Source organism: Piliocolobus tephrosceles, chromosome 5, assembly GCF_002776525.5.
Source record: "Piliocolobus tephrosceles isolate RC106 chromosome 5, ASM277652v3, whole genome shotgun sequence".
Classification (NCBI taxonomy): Eukaryota; Metazoa; Chordata; class Mammalia; order Primates; family Cercopithecidae; genus Piliocolobus; species Piliocolobus tephrosceles.
The window spans coordinates 65303719-65312825 of NC_045438.1; the positions used below are offsets into that span (position 1 = coordinate 65303719).

Consider the following 9107-nt stretch of genomic DNA (forward strand, 5'->3'; position numbering starts at 1 on the left):
TGGTGGGTGGGGGGCCAGTGAGTTGGGAGTGCTGGTAAGTTGAGTCAGAGATGAAATCGTAGGGAGTGGAAACTGTCTTCTTGTGCTGAGTCAGTTCCTGGGTTGGGTCCATAAGACCAGGTGAGCCAGTTTATTGATCTGGGTGGTGCCAGCTGATCCATCATGTGCAGGGTCTGCAAAATATTTTAAGCACTGATTTTTGGCTTTACGATAGTGACGTTATTCCCAGGAGCAATTTGGGGAGGGTCAGAATCTGGTAGCCTCCTGCTGCCTGACTCCTAAACCATAATTTCTAATCTTTTGGCTAATTTGTTAGTCCTACCATGGCAAGTCAGTCCCCAGGCAAGAAGGGGGTTTGTTTTGGGAAAGGGTTATCATCTTTGTTTTAAAGTATAAACTAATTTCCGGCTGGGCACGGTGACTCATGCCTGTAATCCCAGCACTTTGGGAGGCCAAGGCAGGGCATCACTTGAGGTCAGGAGTTTGCGACAAGCCTGGCCAACATAGTGAAATCCCATCTCTACCGAAAATACAAAAGTTAGCCAAGCGTGGTGGTGCACGCCTATAATCCCAGCTGCTCGGGAGGCTGAGGCAGGAGAATTACTTGAACCCTGGAGGCAGAGGTTACAGTGAGCCGAGATCGCACCACTGTACTCCAGCCTGGGTGACAGAGTAAGACTCTGTCTCAAAAGAAAATTTAAAAAAAAAGTATAAACTAATTTCCCCCCAAAGTTAGTTTGGCCTATGGCCAGGAATGAAAAAGGACAGGTTGGAGCATGCAAGATGGAGTGAGTTAGGTCAGATCTCTTTCACTGTCTCAGTTACAGTTTTGCAATGGCGGTTTTGCTTTGGGGTATTCTTTTCTGAGCTCCAACAATTCAAACATACTATATAGTTTACTTTTTGTAATGTTTACTATTTGCCTTCTCCCATTGGAATTCCAGCTCCATAAGGGCAGGGATTCTTTTGTTTTTTTCCGCTCATCTGTCCCAAGCACTTACTAGACTTACAAAGTATTCATTGAATGGAATCAAGCACACAAATTACTAACTACCTCCTAATGGGTTAAGTGGCACAGAGATTTGTTTTCTCCTAAAACAACTGCTGTGAACAGAGTTCTTGTGGAGCCAAGAAACCAAGATGAGGGGGAAATTAGTATGAACATTTAAAGGGTCTTTTTGTATTGCTGATTTTGTATTTCAAATTATGATCAATGGTGTTAACATTATTTAAACCATAATTTTTAGCTTCTAAAGTAATTTCTTTGAGGTGTTTTTTTTCCCTTTTAAAACAACTGAGTTCTGTAAAAAGCATAAGCTTCAGTTTCAGCTTAAGAGAAAAACCTTTAGGTAGAGATAAAATAGAAACCAGCACCTCCATTTGATCTTTCCCTGCCTGGTCTGTTTGAAGAGCGGCTGTGTTTGGACAACAGTGCGTAATGAGATCATTTCTGTTACTGCTTGTGAAGGACTTAGCTCTGCTGTGTTTTCCTTTGGGGTTTAAGAACCTGGACATTTTAGAATGCTTTTTAAAAATTAAATACAGAGTTTCCGTTGCTTTGATGGGGTTTAAAAGGGACAGCAAAAAAGGCCGTTGAAGTAATTTTAGAGCTATACTTGGACAGCTACTGAATACTTGTGAAAACATAAATCCATATTAAAAGAGTCAACATTTTATACATAAACTGTATTTTGATGGTTTCGTTGTGGTGGGGGCGGTGGTTATTTTGAAACGTTACCTTTCCTCTAGAAGCACTAAACATTTTCTTTGAATGAATGCCCAAATGATCACCTTTGCCAGCTAGTCCAGGCGTTTAGGGTGAAATTTGCATTTGTTTAGCAACTCTTCACTTCCTCAGCATGAAAAAGAACACTTTTATCCTCTAAGTGTGGTTTACATTTTTGCGTCCTTCAGGTGCATTCCAGAAGATTTGGGAGATACTGACTAAGAGATATGTGTTAGGCACAAGGGTCTAGTGCCTCAGGCTTTTGGGAATAGCACATGGAGATGCAGCATTTAGACATATAAGTGCCACTCTGTATTGGGCATTATATCAAAATTAATTGCATCACCAGGTCCTAGTCATCCATTTTAGCATATTCAAGTTCTGTGAGTGTCGTGTGGCATTTATTTATAATTTTGTTTCCACTTGTAATTCTTTATCCAATAACACTGGTCGATTAGCCCCCTGCTGCTGCTTGATTAGAATGTCAGCCGTAATAAATAGCTCCTCCACTACGTAATTACTTTGTGCCAGCAATCAGAATTTTAGTGAGCAAATTGGTGAAAATGAGAATGAGATTTGTCATCGTAGGCTTAGCCTGATTATGTCACCCGCAGCTTTGGGTAGAATCACTCCCTTTTTCAACAATGTTAATGGGACTCTCATAAAAATATTCTATAACCTTATGGACAGCAACCTTAAGGGGTTTTCCTTGAGGTGAGAGATCTGGAATTGACCATTTGTGATGGTAGAAGTTACCTTGCATTCTAAATCTAATCAGATAAATTGTGCTGATTGCCTGAAACAGACGCCTTAGGCAGAAGTCTCAGAGCAGTACTTGAACCAACCTGCCTGTCATGCTAGAGGATCATTTCTGAACCGACTCTATCCCGTTTCTTCGAGTAACTCCCTCCTGTGCAAATAGGAGCTGCGTTTTACATTTGTGTTCTCAGCAGTAAGAGAGAGCCCCACTTTGCTGGCTGGCTGAGAGGCCTGACGTGCTAGGTGGCTCATGACTCCCATGACAGAAATTGTCATTACATGCTGGGAGAATTGTAATCAGGATAACAGAAGGAAGGAGAAAACAAAGCAAAGTCAGATTAGCCTGAAAAGCAATTTAAAGGTTAAATTTTCACAGAAAAAAAAAAAAATTACAATCTTGAGGCCCAGTAGAAAATAAATATTTCCCGCCTGTAATTCCAGCACTTTGGGAGGCCGAGGCGGGCGTATCACCTGAGGTCAGGAGTTTGAGACCAGCCTGACCAACATGGTGAAACCCTGTCTCTATTAAAAACACAAAAATTAGCTGGGCATGGTGGTGGGTGCCTGTAATCCCAGCTATTCAGTAGGCTGAGGCAGGAGAATCACTTGAACCTGGAAAGCAGAGGTTGCAGTGAGCTGAGATTGTGCCACTGTACTCCAGCCTGGGCGACAGAGTAAGACTCTGTCTCAAAAAAAAAAAAAAAAAAAAGAAAAAAGAAAAAGAAGAAAAGAAAATTAGTGTTTTCCAATCCTGAAAGTTTCTAAAAATTTATCTTTAAGCAATTTCACATTTTATTGGTTAAATGGCAAAGAAGTCAGAACATGTGACAATTCAGTAGTATTTATTGTTCATAGAAACAAATGTTCTGTTTTAACAGATTCATTCATCAGTTACCTGGAAGAAGTATCTAGTAACAGGGAAAGAAAACTCCACAGGAGTTTCAGACACCCTTCCCCCTTTAGCATAATACTAAATATCATGCCACCAAAGTACATTTATTTAGCTTATGATAGAAATCGTGGGGGCAGATGATAAAAACAGTTAAGAATTATTGACGTCTGTCAATAAAGGGTCTTCTTCAGCATTCTTTAATAACCTGACTGCACTGGGTCATTCTAGGTAATTATGGAATGGACCCCAGGATGTAGCTGGGACCTTCCAGCCGGGATCATTGAAGTCAGCTACAAGCCCATGTTGAGGTTGCCAGCAGCTGAGGCAGAGAGAGAGAGAGAGAAAGAGAAAGAGAGAGAGAGAAAGAGGGAGAGACAAAGAGAGAGAAAGAGAGAGAGAGAGAAAGAAAGAGAGAGAAAGAAAAAGGGGGGAGAGAAAGAGAGAGAGAAAAAGAGAGAGAGAAATACATTATTTTATATATAAATACAAAAGTGTTGATGTAGTTGTCATAAGAAATATCAGAATTTTTAGAACTCTTCTACATTTGTCTATGGTTTTATTTTATTTTGAATGATGTGGGTAGGGGATAGCAGGCAGTGATTTGCCCCCTAGATGAATCCTCATGGCTTTGCCCCACCAGCTGATTATTGCTAATTTTATAGGGGCCACTCATTACAATGTAATAGGGGCTATTTCCTTCTAGTTTACTGTGCCTAATAGAGACTGGTTCAAAAAGGCACCGAGAGTAAGCCAGCAACAAAACACCAATTCCTGAGACCTATATTTGGCAACAGGGAAAAGCCAACAAATGGGTAAAACCTACCCAACGAGTCTGTCCTGTTTCCACAGGGTAACCAGGGCAAATGTGAGACTGAACAGTTTAGAACAAGATTGCAGGCTTCTGTTTTGGAATCACCATGTCTTGGGTCTCCATTACCTCAAGTACTTTCTTGGTCTTTCTGAGTCTTCCCTGCGTATGCGCACACGTGATTGTCGTTAATGCTGCAATGTTCCCTCTTCTGGTAGTCTGGGATGTGTCAGATAACACCACCAATTTCTTTAATACAGTCCAGAGATGAGCCAATTTGGAAAATAATGAACTAAATTGTAAGATCTAGTCATATCCCTTCTTAATTCACTTAGATTTGATTTATTAATCCTTTTTGCATGCAGTATTTATGGGCTGATGAGGACCAGCTGGTCCAGCAGCTTCTCAGCCACAGGTTTCTCAGGCCCTGTGAATGCAGAAAATGGGCAACTGAGTAGTACTACACCCACCCTTGCGCTTGGAGTTCTTTCTCTCTGAGAGTTTAAAATCTGCTTACAGTTTCCATATACTTATATGATGCTTGTTAGGACTCAGAAAATGATATCTTAAAACGAAGACCTCAGAAGCAAAAGTTTTTCTCTGACCTTTTCCTGACCTCCTGTTTCTGGCCCCTCATTTTCCCCTAAGGCCAGCCATGGAAAGTAGAATTCCTCTTCCCCAAGGAGGGGTCATAGAAACCAGAACTGCTTTTCCCCCAAAACCAGCATAAGACCAAAATATATTACTCTAATATCCACTCCCCTGCCTTTTTGTATAAAAACTGGCCATAAAGAAATTATTTCGGCCAGGTGCAGAGCCTCATACCTGTAATCCCAGCACTTTGGGAGGCCAAGGCGGGAGGATCGCTCAAAGTCAGGAGTTTGAGTCCAACCTGGGTAACATAGTGACATTTTGCTCTAAAGAAAAATAAAATAAAATAAAAATAAAAAAATTAGCAGGAGACTGAGGCAGGATGATTGTTTGAGCCCAGGCATTGGAGGTTGCAGTGAGCCATGTGCTTGTGCCTTTGCACTCCAGCCTGGGCAACACAGCAAGATCCTGTCTCAAAAAAAAAAAAAAAAAAAAGAAAGAAAAGAAATAAAGAAATGATCTGATCTACCTTGTTTGACTGTAGGTTATAAGAACTCTATTCCAGAGAGGGTCCTGCCCATACCCAGAAGGCAGGAATCCTGCACAGAGGCCAAGAAGAACCTGAAAGAAAATGTTTTGCTGGGTTTCCCTACTGAGTCTATTACCATTAGCTCATATCCTTTTTGCTCAATCATATTTCTACACAGCTGTCCATACTTTGTTGAACCTAAGCATAAAAACGAACAGTTTCCCCTGTATCTTTGGGTTTTCATTCTGAAGCCTCCTATGTCCCATAAAACCATGATAAATACATTTGAATGCATTTTCTCTGATTAATCTGATTTTTTATCAGTCATTTTCAGGGAAGTCTTCCCCTTTGCCCCTCTGTGTTTCATTCTAGGCTTTGTAGAGGCTGGAGCACTTCTATTTCTGGGCCCAGTGCCAGAGCTGTTAGTAATCGATTCTCTTTAGAACTGGAATTGGCAGGTTGTTTCAGGACTCTCGTTTGCTTGATTTCCTTCCTAGGACACTTGAGAGTTTCGATACAGAGGCTTCCTTTTCTCCAGTTTTCAGAAATAGAGAAGACCTTTCCAAGAAAACAGGGAGGAAAAAGGATAGAGAAGCCATTTAATTTAGAAGAATAAATAGATCTTTTACCTATCAAAACAGAAAATTACAACAAATGTAGTTTAATGATCTGAGCTGGCTTTATTGCTGTAAACCAAAAATAAAATTCTAAGCCCCGCAACCATTTGAATGGACCCCTCCCCTCAGCCAAAGTTAACCTGTAAAACTTATTCCAAAGTTAAGCTGTAAAACTAGTTCAGGCCATGATGGGAAGGGGGAGTTGGATATGCCTCATTACAATTAACATCAACACAGACCCTAAGACTGACAGAACAGGCTCTTTAAGTCTGATAAGAAACATTTACAATCTATTCTCTCTGAAGCCTGCTACTTGGAGGCTTCAACTGCATAAAATCTTGGTTTCCACAACCCCTTATCATAACCCAGATATGCCTTTTTAAAACAAATTCCAGATCTTTTTTTTTTTTTTTTTTTGAGACTGAGTTTCGTTCTTGTCGCCTGGCTAGAGTGCAATGATGTGATCTTGGCTCACTGCAACCTCCACCTCCTGGGTTCAAGCAATTCTCCTGCCTCAGACTCTGGAGTAGCTGGGATTATAGGCACCCACCAACACACACGGCTAATTTTTGTATTTTTAGTAGAGATGGGGTGTCACCGTGTTGGCCAGGCCGGTCTCGAACTCCTGACCTCAGGTGATCCGCCCACCTTGGCATCCCAAAGTGCTGGGATTACAGGTGTGAGCTACTGCGCCCTGCTTAAATTTCAGATCTTTAAGTAGTAACTGAATGAACTGCCAGTCAGAAAATCTTTGAATCTGCGTATGACCTGGGATCCCCCACTTCCAGTTGTCATACCTTTCTGGACTGAACCAATGTACATCTTACATGTATTGATGGATGTCTTATGTCTCCTTAAAAATGTATAAAATCAAGCTGCAAGCCAACCACTGTGGCCACATGTCATCAGGACCTCGTGAGGTGTATCATAGGCACATCCTTAACCTTGGCAAAATAAACTCCTAAATTAATTGTGACTTGTCTCAGATACTTTTTGGTTTACATCGTGATTCTAGAATTGGGAAATACTTCATCCTACAAAACAGAGTAAGTGTTCCAATGGGCTGAACAGTGGGGGTTGGCTTTATAGACAGAAAAGGCTGAAGAAAGCAGATTGGTCATTGCAAAGTTACTTTCCTTGTAAGGCAGAGACAAGGAAACAAAACAATAATAGAAAGATAATGGATGAGTTAGCATCAAGTTACTTTTGGCTACCCTTTCTGTGTAAATATTAAAGCAGAGGGAACTTATCATCATTATCATGCCAATTAAAGATTGAAACTGGCCTGTTTTGGAAAATGACTGTTATCTCTCCTGATTTCTTGAAGGTTAGATAACAACTTAGTTTAGTAACTTGGAAACACTGCATGAGTGACTCCATTTTGATTTTTAGTCTGGTCTGTTGGGGCCTAGCACAGGAGCTTAGTCCAAAACAGTAGCCTTCTCCTTTCGTAGTTCATAAGTGTGATGATTGGGTGTTCATGATTGTGTGCGCGATGTGCCTCCCTCTAAACCTTTTTGACATGAAAAAGGAAAAAAAAAAAAAGAAAAGAAAAGAAAAGAAAAAAACTAATAAAGAAGAAAGGAAAATAAAACAATAGCGTCCTATAATTTTATTTAACAAATAGGCCACGGAATGGGATAAAATATTTGCATAACACAGATCTGATAAAGTACTGGTATCCAAAATGGGCAAAAGACCTAAAAAGAGACCTCACCAAGGAAAATACAGGCTTACCTTATTTTATTGCACTTCACTTTATTGGGCTTCACAGATACTGCATTTTTTGTTTCCAAAGTGAAGGTTTGTGGCAACCCTGCATTGAGCAAGTCTATTGGCCTCAATTTTCCAACAGCATATGTGCACTTCATGTCTTTGTGTCCCATTTTGATAGTCTTTGCAAAGTGCAAGGTGAAGCAGCAAGTGCTGATGGAGAAGCTACACTAAGTTATACAGAAAACCTAGCTAAGATAATTGATCAAGGTGGCTACATTAAACAGATTTTCAATGTAGATGAACAGTCTTCTGTTAGAAGAGGATGCCATCTATGACTCTCATAGCTAGAGAGAAATCAATGCCTGGCTTCAAAGCTTTAAAGGACAAGCTGACTCTCTTGTTAGGGGCTAATCACTTTAATGTGGCTGGTCACTCTAAGTTGAAGCCAATGCTCATTGACCATTCTGAAAACCCTAGGGCCCTTAAGAATTATGCTAAATCTTTAGTTGGGCATGGTGGGCACATGCCTGTAGTCCCAGCTACTTGGGAGGCTGAGGCAGGAGGATCATCTGAGCCTGGGAGATCGAGGTTGCAGGGAGCTATGATCATGCCACTGCACGCCAACCCGGGTGACAGAGTGAGACCCTGTCTCAATTAAAAAATAAAATAAAATAAAAAGAATCTTGCAAAATCGACTCTGCTTATACTCTATATATGAAATAACAAATCCTGGATGATCATGCATCTGTTTACAGCATGGTTTACTGAATGTTTATGCCCACTATCAAGACCTACTACTCAGAAAAAAAAAAAAGAAAACGTTCTTTTGAACTATTTCTGCTCATTGACAATGTACGTAGTCACCCAAGACCTATACAAGGAGATGAATGTTGTTTTATACCTGCTAATACAACATCTATTCCACAACCCATGGATCAATGAGTAATTTTGATTTTCAAGTTTATTGAAGAAATACATTCTGTAAGGCTATCACTGCTACAGACAGTGATTCCTCTGATGGATCTGGGCAAAGTAAACTGAAAACCTTCTGGAAAGGATTCATCATTCTAGATGCCATTAAGAAAATTCATGATTCATGGGAGGAGGTAAAAATATCCACATTAATGGGAGTTTGGAAGAAGGTGATTTCAATCCTCAAGGATGACTTTGTGGGGTTCACGACATCAATGGAGGAAGTCACTGCAGATGGTGGTGGAAATGGCAGAGAACTAGAATTAAAAGTAGAGACTGAAGATGTGACTGAATTGCTGCAATCTCATCAACAAATTTGAAGGAATGAGGAACTGCTTCTTATGGATGAACAAAGAAAGTGTTTGTTTGTTTGTTTGTTTTGTTCTGAGATGGAATCTACTCCTGGTAAAGATGATGTGACCATTGTTGAAATGACAACAAAGAATTTAGAATATTACATGATCGTAGGTAATAAAGCAGCAGCACAGTTGGAGAGG

General features: G+C 40.4%; 1 pseudogene; it reads left to right on the forward strand.

The window, feature by feature from the left end:
* The first annotated feature begins 7364 nt into the window (after nt 1–7364).
* Nucleotides 7365–7450, forward strand: LOC111538681 (annotated as a pseudogene).
* The last annotated feature ends 1657 nt before the right edge of the window (nt 7451–9107 follow it).